A 16,735-nucleotide genomic window follows, 5' to 3' on the forward strand; every position below is an offset into this window, starting at 1 on the left:
ACTGTATATATGATGCTTGCTATGGTTCATTCAATCTAGTCCATACTACAAATATTCGGAAATTTCAAATTATTCAGAGTTCTCAGGTTTTACCCTAGCTTAAAAGAGGCGAAGGTAAGGAGGTTAGCTATAAAATAAATCTGTTCTACAGAACTATTATAATCTTACACCACTGATGTATCTAAAATGTCTTCCAAAGATCTCAAATACCAGATAGTCCACATTGCTGAAAAGGTTTAGATGTAATTGTTTATTTTTGGACTAGAAATGTTTCCAAGGTCACACATAACGGCAGAACTTAGAATATTGAACTGTCTGACTTTCCAGTTTAGTATTCAATTAAATAACAAATTACCTATTCAATATGCATTATGTACTATCATAACATACAAACCCAAGCAATCTATGCATTTTCTCATTCATTATTAACCAGCTAAAAGTAAGACACCAGGAGATGAAGTCATGAGTCAGATTAGAGCTGGGCCTAGAACCTACGTCTCCTATCTCTCAGTCCACTACTCTTCCCCACCACCCAAGGCTCCAAGTGTGGGTGTCCTTTTATTTTAAATTCCTGTACTTTGACAGCCTGTAAGATAATTAGATAGCTACTAAATAGATTGCTTTAGCTTTCTACTTGCGAAGAAGCTAAGGCAGTGAAACTATTTTATGGACTATTTCCAAGCCCTTGACCTACAAAAGCTCCTCACTATCACAATACAAGAGATCTGGATCTGATTACCATTCCTAGACTCATTCTGGCTAAGGAAATGCTACTGCAGAGGCATAGAATGAGTCTGAGGAAAAATTTTGCCCACTCAAAAAGCAACCTCTTTGAATGACCAACGAGGTGTGATGACAGACTCACTCTAAAAAAGAAAATAATTATAAAACAAGGATAAAACAGAATACACTGATACATACCCAGAAATCTTTACTCAAACCATATCTAGGAAGAACAACTGGACTAAAGCAGCATAACAATTATGTAACTGGCACACAAAATTTAAGATTTTTATTACTTGGCCAAGCCAGCCGAACTCTCTAAGTAGCCAGTAACAAAATGGCAAGTCTTTCCTTTTAATTTAAAAAGCTTCACTGCCTCTAGGTAATTCACATTCACAAGGACAAGTGTTATCCTCTTGCTGGAGTATTCTGCATTGTCAGGGGGCCAGAAATCTGAACTGCTTCTCTAGCAGATAATCTCAACAAACTTGGGTGTGCTTGCTGTCCTAATCCTGGGATGGTGGCCTCCCATAAGTTCTTTCAAAGAGGGGGAAGGATACAGAGCTGTCTCTTTCCCATCATGCTACATATCAGCAGGAAAGAAGGTTAACTGTTAGACTCTCCCTAACAGATGATCACTGTCAATGTCTCCAAAAGGTGGACCCGACACCAACACAGGCCTCTGGGGAGACGGAAAGCTAAACCTGGCTGTGAATTAGGTCAACTTTGTTACTACTCAATTGTACCAAGGTAGCTGAAAACCTAAGGCGTACTCCTCCGGAAGCTACTCAAGACTCCAAATCCCAGGCTCAGGACCCAAGGCCCAGGACAGTAGATCCAGCTCCACCCATCTAGCTCAACGGGGTTATACCCGGGTAAAAGCAACCCTCTCCTTACTCCAAGTAGGAACCAGACTGGGGCAAAGCCAGGTCTTAAGCGCCACTCGACCACTGCATATCCAAACAAGCACCCTAGGGCCGCTGTCACCACCCAGAAGTAGAGCAGATGCCCCAGGCTTTAGCTCACTGCAGCCGGCATTGTTTATGCTCTTTCACCGCCTTAGCCTCTGATAGGCCAGGAAAGTCCCCTGTACTGTCCACCAGGACTTCCGGCATGGGCACGGGACGCTTGACCCTCACCCGCAGTTTGACACTTACGCTCCCTGAGCAGGGAGAGGTCGGGGGCCCTAAGGTCCGAGCAGAATCAGCAGGAACACCGGGCGGGCGGCAGCATTGGTGCGGCGGCCGCTGGGAAACGCCTCCTCCGGGGGCGGGGCAAAGCGCGCGCTGCCAGAGTGCCCGCCCCACCTCGCCCCCCGCCCCGCACACACTGGAGGCTTAAAGGCGCCGCAGCTCTTCGCCCAGAGGTCTGCAGGACGCAGGGTGCTCCATCCGCCCACAAGGTTTCCAAGGAAAGAGGCAAAGGAAGGACCAACTAGGAAGACTCTACCGCAGTTGGGTGGGCCTCTTTTTTGGTGGCAACACACAGGTAATGTTCCAGAAACAAAGGAAATAGCTAGTTCCTACTATCACAATCCTAATCCCTCCTCCAGGGGTGAAAAAAATTGCTGCAGGAAAATTGCCAAAGCATCAGGGTAAATATATAGCCCCCATTATGTAAGCTGCTTACTTCATTAACTTGAGCAGTGTTCTTCAAATGGCAACTCAAAGGCCCAGAAAAGAATCTGGCATCCTGTACTGCTTCACCTCACCCGTTCACTGACTTCCTTCTCTTCTCTACAATAAGAGGAATCCCAGACAATGAGGAGGAAGGTAGGTAATAGGGGGCAAAATAGAAAAATAACATTCTCCTTTTTGTGAGTAAAATGTGATCTTTCAAAAATTGGCCAAGAATTCACTATAAGTCTATTCAGATAAAGAAATCTTGCATGCAAATACAACTGTGAAACACAACAACCTAATTTAATATGAAGAGTTCTTGAGAAATTTGTAGGAGAAACTGGATTAATACAGGGAGTTAAGTAGTAGTCTCTGAGCTCTCCACAGGTTATCAATGAGTTTTAACTTTTTTTTTTCCATAGGAAGAATTTTTCCTCAATCTCAGCTTACAAGGCTTGACTGCATTTTGTGTCTTCTTCATATGTCAGGAAAGAGATTTATGAGTTTTTTAAGCCTGTATTCCTCCACCTAAACTAGGTGAAAAAACACACCTTACTATAAAGCCTTAAATCACCACCAGACCAGTATGGGACTCAATTTAATGAAGCTAAAGACCATTTATAAGAACCCTAAAACCTTCCATCTTGAATAGGGGTTCAAGTGGAAACTTTGATTCCAAATGACAGGCATGGCGACTGCTCTACTAGGGAGCAGACCCAGGTCACCTTCATTCAGAAGGTCTTAAAGAATTCAAGGCTAAGGAGATGATGCTTTTGACTGAAGTAATTACGATACTCTTTTATTATATCCCCATCAAGCTTATCACACTATTCTGAGGGTAATAATGGTTTGCAGGTCAGCCTTCCCGTTAGATTGTGAGCACCTCCAGGGCAAGGGCTGGAATGCATCTTAATCATCTTTTTCTTCCAGTGTGATATGAAATGGATACTCAATAAATATTTATCACAAAAGGTATGATCAATACTATCTTCAATGCAGGAATTCAGGTAACCTCAATATGCATAGTATAGTGCACACACACATAAATGGATAACACCCAGTGCAGTGCTTACTAGTAAATTAAAAATTTAAAGAAAAATCATCCACTGATTGTTACAGCTCAGTCTCTGACATCAGCGCTCAAGATTATTATTATTATACGGATTTCTATCTTTTGTCCCAAATGCATAGACATTTTATGTAAACATTCATGAGTAACTCTTAGATTCTAGCTTAACAAATATCACAGTCCAAATACAGCTCATCTAATTTTGGTTATTGCTTCCTTTTCTTTTTTATAACATGAAGAGACTAAACTGAACATGTAAAACCTTCATAATTCAACCAATTACCGGGTAGTAATAGAATGTTTAACATGCTAAAGAAGAAACTGGTTAGGAAATGATTTAGTAAATATCTATGCACATGAGTAAAAAATGGAAGAGAACATGGGGAAATAATAACAATTCACGTATCAGGAAAGTGGCATTTCCTGTGGTTTAAAAAAAATCTTCACTGGGGCCAGCCCGGTGGCTCAGGTGCTTGGAGCTCCGTGCTCCTAGCTCCTAAGGCTGCCCGCTGGATTCCCACATGGGCCAGTGGGCTCTCAACCACAAGGTTGCCGGTTCAACTCCTCCGAATCCCGCAAGGGATGGTGGGCTCGGCCCCCTGCAACTAAGATTGAACACAGCACCTTGAGCTGAGCTACCTCCCGGATGGCTCAGTTGGTTGGAGTGCGGGCTCTCAACCACAAGGTTGCTGGTTCAACCCCAGCAAGGGATGGTGGGCTGCGCTCCCTGCAACTAGCAACAGCAACTGGACCTGGAGCTGAGCTGCGCCCTCCACAACTAAGACTGAAAGGACAACTTGACTTGGAAAAAAAAAAGGCCTGGAAGTACACACTGTTCCCCAATAAAGTCCTGTTCTCCTTCCCCAATAAAAAAAAAAAAAAAGGTTAAATTGCAAAAACCGCAATTACTATTAAAAAAAAACTTCACTGTAATTTTTTTTGCAACAAATTAAACACAGAGAAATATTTAGTGCACATATTACCAGTGAAAGGAAGTTTTAAGCATTAACTAGAATTCTTTATTAGATCATAGTCAATGAAGGAAACAAGCCAAGTTAGTGATGTGATTAACAGCATGGATTCTGGAACTAGAATGCTTAGTTCAAATCCTCATTGTGCTGTGTATTGGCTATGTGGCTTTGGACAAATTCTTACCTCTCTGTGCTTCTGTTTTCTATTTGTAAACAGGGAAAAATAATACTACCTACCTCACTGGGTTATAAGGATAATTAATTGACTTAAGTTTATTATATTTGTAAAGCACTTAGAAAAGGGCTTAAAATAAAGTGCCATATCTAAGTATTTGGTAAATAAAATAAACAATGTTCAACAAGTATTTATTTTCTAGCTTTTCTATCACATTCCTTTTAAAAATAAAAAGCAAATATATGGCTCCCTCCAACTGGCTGTTCCTAGTTCCCGTGTTCTAGTCCCAGAAGGAGTTAATGAGGATAGAGAGGAGAGGAGAGATTCCTTGAGCTTGTAAGTTAGGTTTACTGAGGTGTAACTTACAAACAGTAAAATTCACTTTTTTTAGTACACAGTTCTATGAGTTTTGACCAACAGCCATGTATCCATCACCACAATCAAGAACATCTCCGTTAGTCAAATATATGGTGATGGAAGGAGAACTGACTCTGGGTGGTGAACACATAATGCAATATATATGTGATGTATTACAGAATTGTACACTGAAACCTATGTAGTTTTGTTGACCATGTCATCCCAATAAATTTTAATTAAAAATAGAAAAAACATCTCCGTTAGCCAAAAAACTCCCTGGTGTCCCTTTGTAGTCAATCTCTCCCCCAGGCAATCACTGATCAGTATTCTGTCACTCTAGTTTTGCCTTTTCCACACTGTCATATAAAAAGAATCATTCAGTATGCACTTTTGAGTCTGGCTTTTTTCATTTAGTATAATACAACTGAGATCACCCATGTTATTGCACAAATCGGTAGTTTGTTCCTTTTTATTGCTGAATAGTATTCCAATGTATGATCCAACACATTTTGTTCATTAATTTTCCAGTTGAAGGACATGTGGGTTGTTTCCAGTTTTTAGCAATTATGAAAAAAAAAACTGCAAAAGATTTTTATATGAACACAAGTTTTCATTTCTCTTGGGCAAAGACCCAGGAGTGGTAATGATGGGTGGTATGGTTAAGTGTATGTTTAATTTTATATGTAACTGCCAAACTATTTTCCATAGAAGCAAGATAAACCATTTTGCACTCCTCCTCCACTAGTAATGTATGAGTTCAAGTGTAACTAGATAACTACTATTAATTTGCAGTATGGAGCTGTATTTTTATACCTAAGAATTAAAGCCAGTTCTTTCTGCTATCCAGTATGAATGGTTTGGAGCGTACTCTTCTATTTGCAAAACCAGTCATCACTCATTTGGTATGAATTGTGGAAGTTACTTTATAACACTTTCAAAGGGCAACATCAATGAAAATTTCTCTTTTGAATCCCATTCAAGAGTAGTCAAATCTGGTCATTTTATCTGGATCAACAAGCTATAAGGATAAACAAAAAGTAACAAACCAAAACATACATGTTACACATCTGTTAATCAGACTGGTTTTCCAATATTCAGATGAGTTTTTCTGCAGTCTAAATAAAATTCCTCAACAATCGCTTTACATAGCATATAGCAAGTCATATTAAACATCTTTGTCAAAAGTGTAATTTTCTTGATTGGGAAGCAAAAAGAAGCTTACAAGAAAATATTTAGAAGCTTAAAGGGGATCTGAAATTTTTGTACATTGGTGGTGGGTATGTAAATTGGAAAATATTTGATATTAACAGCCTATTCCCAAGAGAATTGAAAACATATGTCCATATAAAACTTGGACGTAAATGTTAATAGCAGCTTTCTTCATAAGAGCCCCAAAGTGGAAACAACCCAAAAATCTATCAACTGATAAATGGGTAAACCAAATGTGGTACATCCATATAATGGAATATCATTCATCCATAAAAAGGAACGGAGTGCTGATACAAGCTACAACATGAGTTAACCTTGAAATCATTATGCTAAACAAAAGAAGCTAGACACAAAAGGCCGGCGTATGTTATATGATTCCATTGGTATGAAATGCCCAGGTCAGGCAAATCCACAGAGACAGAAAATAGAGTCGTGGTTGCCAGGGGCTGGGGAGGGAAGGGGGAAAGATAGGGAAAGGAAGAGTAGGGAGTTACTGCTATGAAGTCCCTTTTGGGGGGTGATAAAAATGTTCTAGAATTAGACAGTGGTGATGACTGCACAACTTTGTGAATACATTAAAAGCCAGTGAATTGTATGTGCACTTTAAAAGGATAAATTTTATGGCATACGAATTGTATCTCAATTGTAATAAAAAACTTATTGACGGGAGAATGAATAAACAAGCTGTGTGTGGTATATTCTCAGAAAAGATTATAGACAGCAGTGAAAACAAATGAAGTAAAAAAAAAAAAAGAATTTCACAAACCATGCTGACAGAAAAATAGCTAGTTACCGAAGAACGTATATGATTATACAAACAAATAATATACTGTTTAGGGACACACACATTTGTGGTTAAAGTAAAAAGAAAAATGCAAGGAGGATACACTGAAAACTGAGCATAGTAGAGAAGGCAGAGAATATAACCCAGGATGCAATCAAGGAGGGTTGCACAGGATATTGGTAATGATCTTAAATTGGGTGGTATGAACATGAGAGTTTCCTTTTAAAATTTAAAACATAAATAATTTATTGTTTTTAAAAAGTATTAAATATTCTATGAGTTTAAAAATGAAACAAAACAAGCTCTGCCTCTAGCTAATAGGATCTTATAATTTAAAAAGTTGCATACTATAGGGTTCAAGCTGAAATGCAGGATAGCACTTTTTTTTTTTTAAAGAGAGAAGTACTGGGCTGGAAAGATGAAAATTTACATCCCCAAATCCCTACTCTGCCATTATTAACTAGCTGTGAAACTTCAGGGAAGTCACTTAATCTTTGGGGGCTGTAGTGTTCTCATGCATAAAACAAGGAGTTTGTATTAACAACTCTCCCACCTCTAAAATTTAATGAAACAGTACTCCACAACAACTATTTATGTATAATAAATAGCATGCTTGCAATTCCAAGTTCTTCAGAACTAAGGTATCTACAGTTCAAGTTAAATGCCCAGAAAATGCTCTACTTCAGTGGTAAAAATCTCAAAGCCACATTCTCTTTGGCCCTTGGTTAAATTACTATAAAGAAATAGTTTGCTTTATGCCAGAATCACAGAGGTAGTGATAAAACACACCCATAGTTTGCATACATGTGGGTTTTACCATCATTTTTCTTTTTCAGGCACTCCTAACCCTGGTAGAATATATTTTGTCCCCAGGTCAAAAAGTACAGATTCACAAAACCCATTCAAAAAGCAAAATTTTAATTATTAGTCTCTTATGCCTGCCAAAGAAATATGGTAAAAAGTAAAAAACACTGATTCAAGAAGTGAGAAATATGAACTGTATTTCCTTCTCCATACACAAAGTGCTAAGAAGAAAAACTTCTGAATCATTTAGTCACAGCACAATTTACAGCACCAAGTAGTCAGCATCAGCATTCAGAGCAGCTTTTCTAGGGCGTGTACTCACGGTGCTACACCAAGCTGAACATTCTACTGTCAACCATCACTGAAAAGGGATTTAAAAGTGATACATTAAAAGCTCGAGGCAGATGGTTTCACTGGAGAATTCTACCAAACATTTGAAGAAGAATTAACACCAATCCTCTTGAAATTCTTCCAAAAAATCGAAGAGGGGACATTTCTAAGCTCATTCTATGAGGCCAGTATTACCCGGATACCAAAGCCAAAGACACTACAAGAAAACTCCAGATCAATATTGCTGATAAATATCAGTGTAAAAACCCTCAACAAAATACTAGCAAACCCAATCCAACAGCGTATTGAAAGGATTATATATCATAACCAAGTGGGATTTATTCCTGGAATGCAAGGATGGTTCAACATACCATAATTAATCAACGTAGTATACTATATCATTGTTCTTCATTAAAAGAATGAAGGACAAAACCCATATGATCATCTCAATTGATGAAGTAAAAAGCATTTGACAAGATTTAATACTTTCCATGGTAAAAAAAAAAAAAAATACAATCAACAAACTAGGAATAGATAGAAATACCTCAACATAATAAAGACCATTTATGAAAAAGCCCACAGCTAACATCATACTCAATGGAGAAAGACTGAAAGCTTTTTCTCTAAGATCAGGAACAAGGCAAGGATGCTGTTTGTGCTAGCCATTCCTATTTAATATAGTATTGGAAGTCTTAGAGCAATTGGGGGGGGAAAAAAAAGAATAAAAGGCATCTAAACTGGAAAGGAAGAAATCAAACATTATCTTTGTTTGCAGATGACATAATCTTATCTGTAGAAAACCCGAGAGAATCCACAAAAGAAAACTGTTAGGATAAATGAATTTAGCGAAGTTTCAAGATACAAAATCAACACACAAAAATCAGTTGTGGGCAGACAGATGGCTAGTTGGTTAGAGCGCGAGCAACGAGTGTGGGCAAGGAAGCTGCCGGTTGGATTGCCACATGGGCCAGCGAGCTCTGCCCTCCGCAACTAGAATGAAGTCAATGAGCTGTTGCTCAGCTCATGGGTGGCCAGATGGCTCAGCTGGTTGGAGTGCGTCCTCTCAACCACAAGGTTGCTGGTTCGACTCCCACAAGGACTGTTGGGCTCCGCCTCCTGCAACTAACAATGGCAACTGGACCTGGAGCTGAGCTGCGCCCTCCACAACTAAGATTGAAAGGACGACAACTTGACTTGGAAAAAGTCCCGGAAATAAACACTGTTCCCCAATAAAGTCCTGTTCCCCTTCCCCAGTAAAATCTTTAAAAAAAAAAAAAAATCAGTAGTGTTTCTATAAACTGACAATGAACAATCTGAAAAGGAAACTAATAAAACAACTCCACTTACAATAGCATCAAAAAGAATACTTAGGAATAAACCTAATAAAGGCGATGAAAGACTTGTACACTGAAAACTACAAAACAATGAAGAAAGAAATTAAAGAAGACACAAATACATGGAAAGACATCCCATGTCCATGGAGTGGAAGACTTATAAAGATGTCCACACTACTGAAAGTGATCGACAGATTCAACACAACTTCCTACTAAAATCACAATAGCATTTTTTGCAGAAATAGAAAAATTCATGTTAAAATTCATATGGAATCTCAGAGGACCCTGAATAGCCAAAACAATTTTGAAAAAGAATAATGTTGGAGAACTCACACTTCCTGACTTCAAAATATATTATAAAGCTACAGTAATCAAAATAGTGGGGTACTAGAAATAAGACAAATAGACCAATGGAATAAATTAGAGAAATCAGAAATAAACTCTTGCATATAGGATCAAATGATCTTTGACAAGGGTGCCAAGACCTCTCAGTGGGGAAAGGACAATCTCTTCAACAAACAGTGTTGGGAAAACTATATGTCCATGTGCAAAAGAATCAAGTCAGACCTTTATCTAACACCATGTACAAAAATTAACTCAAAATGATTAAAGACTTAAAGGCTAAGATTTAAAACTATAAAACTTCTAGAAGAAAACATGGAGGAAAAGCTTCTGACATTGGAATAGGCAATGATTTCTTAGATATGATGCCAAAAGAACAGGCAACAGAAGCAAACAAACAAATAAAAAACAAATGAGACTACATCAAACTTAAAAACTTTTGTGCATCAAAGGACACAACAGTAAAATGGCAACCTACAGAACTGAAAAAAATATCTGCAAATCATGTATCTGATAAGGGGTTAAAATCCAAAAAATATGAAGAACTATAATAACACAAACCCAAATAATCCAATTGAAAAAAATGGGCAAAAGACTTGATTTTTCCAAAAATTATATACAAATGATCAAGAAGCACATGAGAAAATATTCAACATCACTAACCATCAGAGAAAGGCAAGTCAAAACCACAATGAGATATCACCTTGCACCGAGTAGGGAATGGCTACTATCAAACCCTCCCCCACAAAACAACAAAAACAAAACAAAACAAAAACAGAAAATAAATGTTGACAAGAATGTAGAGAAATTGGACGCCTGGGCACTGTTGGTGGAATTGAAAATGGTGCAACTTCTATGGAAAACAGTATGGAGGTTGCTTAAAAAATTAAAAATAGAATACATATTATCATATGATCCAGCAATTCCACTTCTGAGTATACATTTACCCAAAAGAATCAGAAGCTGGGTCTAAAGAGGTTTGTACACCCATGTTCAAAGCAGCACTATTCACACCAGCCAGAGGTAGAGGAAACTTAAATGACCATCGAAAGATGAATGGATAAACAAAATGTGGTATGTACATACAATGGAATATTAGTCATAAAATGACATAAATTCTATCATGCTACAATATGGATGAACTTTGAGGACATTAAGGTAAATGAGAGAGCCAGGCACAAAAAGACAAATAGTATGATTCCACTTATATGGGGTATCTGAACTAGTAAAATTCATAGAAACAAAAAGTAGAATGGTGGTTACCAGGGGTTGGGGGAACGGAGAAATAGGGAGTTATTTAAGGAACACAGAGTTTCAGATTTACAAGATGAAACAGTTATGGAGATGTTTTACAACGATGTAAATGTACTTAACCACCTTAAATTTCAGACTTCTGAGAATAAATTTCAGTTGTTTTAAGCCACCAAATTTGTGGTAATTTGTTATAGCAGCCATGGAAAACTAATACAACATTGTACATGTTTGAGAGCCCACAAAAATTTTCTGGAAGGGTCCATAGAAAACTGTTAACCATGGCTATTTCTAAGAAGTGTGTGTCTAAGGTGGCTAGCTAAAGAACTTCTACTTTTCACTTTAATACCTACATGCCTACTTTTTAAATATACAATCTTAAATTTTTTTATCATAATATTTTTAAAAGCTCTAAAAATTAAAAATTCCAGCTTGGAATCTTGAAGCTAGCTCTGTCTACACTCATCCCATAAAATAAGCCTCACTTCCCCCACTTAACATTTTTTTGGGAACCATAGCTCCTTTGAAAGAAGGAACTGAGTCTTATTATCCAGCATCTAGCAGAATGATTTGTACTCTAGTATATAATTCCTAAAATCGCATAATTTCATCAAATCATGGAAGACTTAAATATTCAATAAGTGAGTTTCTTGAGTTGTTTATAAATAAAATTTTGTATGTTGAATGTGTATGTCAAATGTGTCAGGAAAACACCTTATATTTAATAGAATTCTGAAGTAAATCCTTTTTCAAAGTGAAAAACTGCTCCGTGACAGATTTTGAAATTTTATACAATTTTTGCCACTGTTTTCTTAGTTACCTACTTTTTTATTATAAAATCCATTAAAAGAGGGTAATTTTAATTTTAGAATCTTTCACTTTGGCAAAGCCACGGCAGTCGAACAGATGCTCGCAATAAATCTTATTGTAGAGAGCTCTAGTCAAGATTAAATTCAATCTAAATCTGTCATGTTGGGCTCTGGAGTTAGACAGACCTGAATTCTAAAACTTGCTCTGTCACACGTTAGCTCAGCCTCCGTTTTATCATTCATCATAACAGTGCCCTCTTCATGTGGTTCCTTATTTAATAGACACTTCTAAAACAGCATGTGCCAGACTCTATTCTAAGCACTTCACATGTACTAACTCTTTCAATTCTCTGAACTCTAAGTTGATACTATTATCCTCATTTACAGAAGAAAAAACTGAGGCACAGAGTTTAAGTAACTTGCCTAAGGTAATTCAACTAATTGTTGTTATGAAGATTAAATGAGATTTTGCCTTATAGATGTTAAGAATCCCCCCAAGTATCTGTTATTCTTTGGGGGTACAAGCAATCTATTCCCTTTTATCCTATAGAAAGCAGATTTACTATTACTTAAACAAGTAAATGCCATTTTACAATACTCATAAACCGTCCATATTTTGTTTGGAAGAATATCCCATATTAAACATTGCTCAAAATAAGCAGGCAGTCCTCTGTAAAAAATTTAAAAAGCTGTTTTTATTTACTGCACAGAGATTCTAGACACAGAATTTGGTCTTTACTCCCAAGTGAAGCACTTATGCTACTTTTAGTCTGGGAGAGTTTCATGAGACTTTTTTTTAAAGGAATGTACCACATTTTTAAAAAGGACTAAAAGAAAAGTGTGTAATTACAGTACTGAAAAAAAATTCCTAAAATCTACACGAGAGACTTCATACTGCAAGTTGATAAGGACATAAAATGATAAACACTGCAAACAAATACAAAAGAGAAAAAATAATAAAACAGCAAAATTGATTAGGGAATGAGATGTTCTAAACAGGCAAGTTTGCCAGATATGAGGTTTATCCCTGAAACACCAATTATTTATTTTTTTATACTGATCTAAGAAAATACGTAAGTCTCTTAGTCTTAAACAAAGTATGCTAATAATCATTTCAATTTTTCAGGGTAATCCAGTTCAGTAATCAATGCAGCAATACCCTCAAAATCTATGGCCACAGAGGTGTGAGAGACTCTTACACCAAACTAAATGTTTCCAATGTGGTTTTGAATTTTAATGTTTTATTATTTTGTAGCTTTCCTTCCTCAACCTTCCTGATCAAGTTAGCACTTCTAGATAGCTTGTAGTAGTGCCACCATTCTAATTTTAGCCTTGATTTAAAGAATGAAGCAGTACTGTGCATAAAATTGTGCATAAAGAGGAGCAGGATCTACTTGAGGGAAATCAATAAAATTTGTGGTACCTACTTAGGCTGCTGAAAAGACTTTTTTGGTTTATTTCCTGGCAGTTGACTTTTAGATAAATAAAATGCTACTTTAAGTCTTATGATTGAAAAAAAATAAAAAGACATCCATATTAAACAAACGAATTTCATTTCAAGAAATACTTGAGACTACTCAACCGTTTCTCATCTTTATAGAAAGTGCCTAAAAGTCACTAACAAACTACTAAGAAATATAATCAAGATATCAAAAAAATAGGTTTATCTCAATAAAATAACATAAATCATATTTGAAGAGACACAAGGTCACCATGGCTTATCTGACATCGTATCTATGCCCAAAATGTATGAACATTCAAACTGAGTCAGAATTTATGCTTTGAATGCATCTCTAAACAAAGATCATGTCGCAGTAAACAAACAACTATTTACCACGTCACGGAAAACAATATTTTCTATGGCACTTAAAAAGTGTTATCAGGAGAAAAAAGTTAGATATCAATAAAAAAGTAAGTTACAAAAAGGACTTGTTTGGGACATAAGTTTCCAATGAAAGTTGGAGAGAAATGTATGAAATCATGTTTTAGCTTAATATAAACACAGGTGGAAGGACACAGAAACAGCTCTATGTATGTGCATATACATGGGTTAGTATACATACATATATTCTCCTGTGCTGTCTACTGAGGGGGGCCTAGAACAATGAGCACACTGAGCACCCAGGTTTTGGTTTCTATGTACCACTGTCCAATAAAAGGAATGAGGACTCCTTGGAGAAATGGCTGATTCTAGGGTTGAGGCAGGGAAAACATTAGATGCGCCTGGAGCATCTTGTAATAACAGAAATGCTCAAAGAGAAAAAAAGAATGGGGGGCACGTCAAAGGGATACAGGAGCCAATCTGAAAGAGCTCCCAATAGTCAAAGTTGGAACAATTTTAGGAAATAAATAAATAATGTAGAATCAGACTATAACTCAAAGTACAAAACAGATACACATACTAAAATAGATAACTGGTTGAATAAAGAAATAAATGGGGCAAGAAGAGACAAATCTTCCTTAGAAAATTCCGAACAATCTATGTAGATACTTTTCCCTCCAGGAAGTGGAACTTAAGCCCACCACCCACTTTGAGGGTGGACTAGATTTAGTGACTGACTTCCAAAGACTAGGTATAAAAAAGGAAAAATAGTAATATTGCTACTTAACTTAGCAAACCCCACCTTAACCAAATGATCAAGGTTAACATCATCAGCGATGTCATGTGGATGTCACATATTCTCTGATAAGAAATGATGGTATTCTTTTCCAAAAATACATAACCCTTGTCTAATAATGAGAAAAACATCAGCCAAACCCCAAAAAAGGGATATTCCATAAAACAAATGACTACGTACCCCACAAAATTGTCAAGGTCATAAAGACAAGAAAGACTGAGAAGCTGTCAAAGACCAGAGAAGACCAAGAGAGATGACAACTAAATGTAATCCAGGAGGGGGCCGGCCCGGTGGCTCAGGCGGTTAGAGCTCCATGCTCCTAACTCCGAAATCTGCCGTTTCGATTCCCACATGGGCCAGTGGGCTCTCAACCACAAGGTTCCGGGTTCAACTCCTCGAGTCCCACAAGGGATGGTGGGCAGCGCCCCCTGCAACTAAAATTGAACATGGCACCTTGAGCTGAGCTGCCGCTGAGCTCCCAGATGGCTCAGTTGGTTGGAGCATGTCCTCTCAACCACAAGGTTGCCGGTTCGACTCCCGCAAGGGATGGTGGGCTGTGTCCCCTGCAACTAGAAAAACGGCAACTGGACCTGGAGCTGAGCTGCGCCCTCCACAACTGAGACTGAAAGGACAACAACGTGAAGCTGAACGGCACCTTCCACAACTAAGATTGAAAGGACAACAGCTTGACTTGGAAAAAAGGCCTGAAAGTACACACTGTTCCCCAATAAAGTCCTGTTCCCCTTCCCCAATAAAAATAAATAAATAAATAAATAAATAAATAAATAAATAAATAAATAAATAAATAAATGTAATCCCTGAATTGGATCCTGAAACAGAAAGGCAATATGAAAAGAAAAACTGTAGAAATCCAAACAATATCTGGAGTTGATTTAAAAGTAATGCATCAATGTTGGTTTCTTAATTTTGACAAATGTACCACGTAAGATGTTAACAGTAAGGGAAACTGGGTGAGAGATACATAGAAATTCTATGTATCATCTTTGTAACTTTTCTGTAAATCTAAAATTATTACAAAATGCAAAGTTCATTTTAAAAAGTTTCCTCTTTAAAAACAAAAACCCTGTCATTTCTCTTTTAAAAAGTCATGGCCATGAAAAAATGATTGGTTTTTTAAAAGAGGGAGCACTATGCACCTACTAGAATGGGGAATAAAACAGAAGACCAAAACCCAAAAATTAAATGCTGACAAAATGTGGAGCAAAAGGAACTCTCAGTTATTGTTAGTGAACATGCAAAATGGTACAGCCACTTTGGAAGAAAGTTTGGCACTTTCTTACAAAGCTAAATACTGTTTTAACCATATGATCCAATAATCACACACTTAGGTATTTACCCAAATTAACTGAAAATTTATAGGCACACAAAAATCTGTACACAAATGTGTATAACAGCTTTGTTCATAATTGTCAAAAACTAGAAGTGTCCAAGATACCCTTCAATAGGTGAATGGAGAAACAATCTGTGGCACACCCATACAATGGATTATTCTGCAATAAAAAGAAATGAGCTGTCAAGCCACGAAAAGACATGGGCGATCCTTAAATAGATATTGCTAAATGAAAGAAGCCAGTCTGAAAAGGGTGTATGTTGTATGACTCTAATTATATGACATTCTGGAAAAGGCAAAACTATGAACAATAAAATGATCAGTGGTTGCTGGTGATGGGGGGAAGGGAAAAGACAAATAGGTGAAGTACAGGGAATTTTTAGGGCAGTGAAACTATTCTCATGTTATTGTAATGGTAAATAAATGATATTATCCATTTATCAAAACCTACAGAACTTAACAACATAAAGAATGAACTTTAATGTATGCTAATTTTAAAATCAGGAGGTTGCTTTTTAAATTTAGGAAGTTGGGGGAATCTCAGAAAATGCAAACTGTGACAAAAGAATTTAACTGTTTAACAAATGAAACAACCTTACTTTGGGGGCAGGCGGTGAGTGCTGACCTAGGTAACTTCAGAAATGAATGGGGTCTTGTAAGACTAAAGACAAAAGGAATTGCACAAAAGCACTGTACTCTAGTTGATAAAGTTGTTTCCCATAGGGGTATGGGTTAACAATTCAGATAGGCGGGAAAAAAATCTGTGCTCTGCTTTCATTTCTGTGAAGAAATCAGGCAATATACAAGCAAACAATAAATGACCTATCAGAGAGCAATAAATGCTATGAAGTAAATAAAAATGAAAAGTAAGGTAAAAGTGATCAAGAGGGCTACTCTAATTGAAAGCTTAGCAAATCCCTCTTTAAGGAGATGACATTTGAGTTGAGACCTGAGTGGAGCCTGTATACAAAGACAGGCTCGAGGCAGGG

The 16,735-nt window shown here is 37.2% G+C and overlaps 1 protein-coding gene across 5 annotated transcripts in view; it reads right to left on the minus strand.

The window, feature by feature from the left end:
• The window catches only part of CKAP5 (cytoskeleton associated protein 5), an 87,298-nt gene that overhangs the window by 67,925 nt on the left and 2,638 nt on the right, over positions 1 to 16,735 (minus strand). Inside the window, exon 1 of one of the 5 annotated variants that reach the window (XM_019743670.3) lies at positions 1,881 to 1,988. The exons of the other annotated variants lie outside the window; for them this stretch is intronic. The gene's annotated coding sequence lies outside the window, so the exon portion shown is untranslated. Of the gene's footprint in view, positions 1 to 1,880; positions 1,989 to 16,735 lie in introns of those variants that run through there. 5 annotated transcript variants of the gene reach the window in all.

The sequence above is a fragment of the Rhinolophus sinicus genome, chromosome 14 (genome assembly GCF_057876585.1).
Source record: "Rhinolophus sinicus isolate RSI-liver-muscle chromosome 14, RSI-T2T, whole genome shotgun sequence".
Classification (NCBI taxonomy): Eukaryota; Metazoa; Chordata; class Mammalia; order Chiroptera; family Rhinolophidae; genus Rhinolophus; species Rhinolophus sinicus.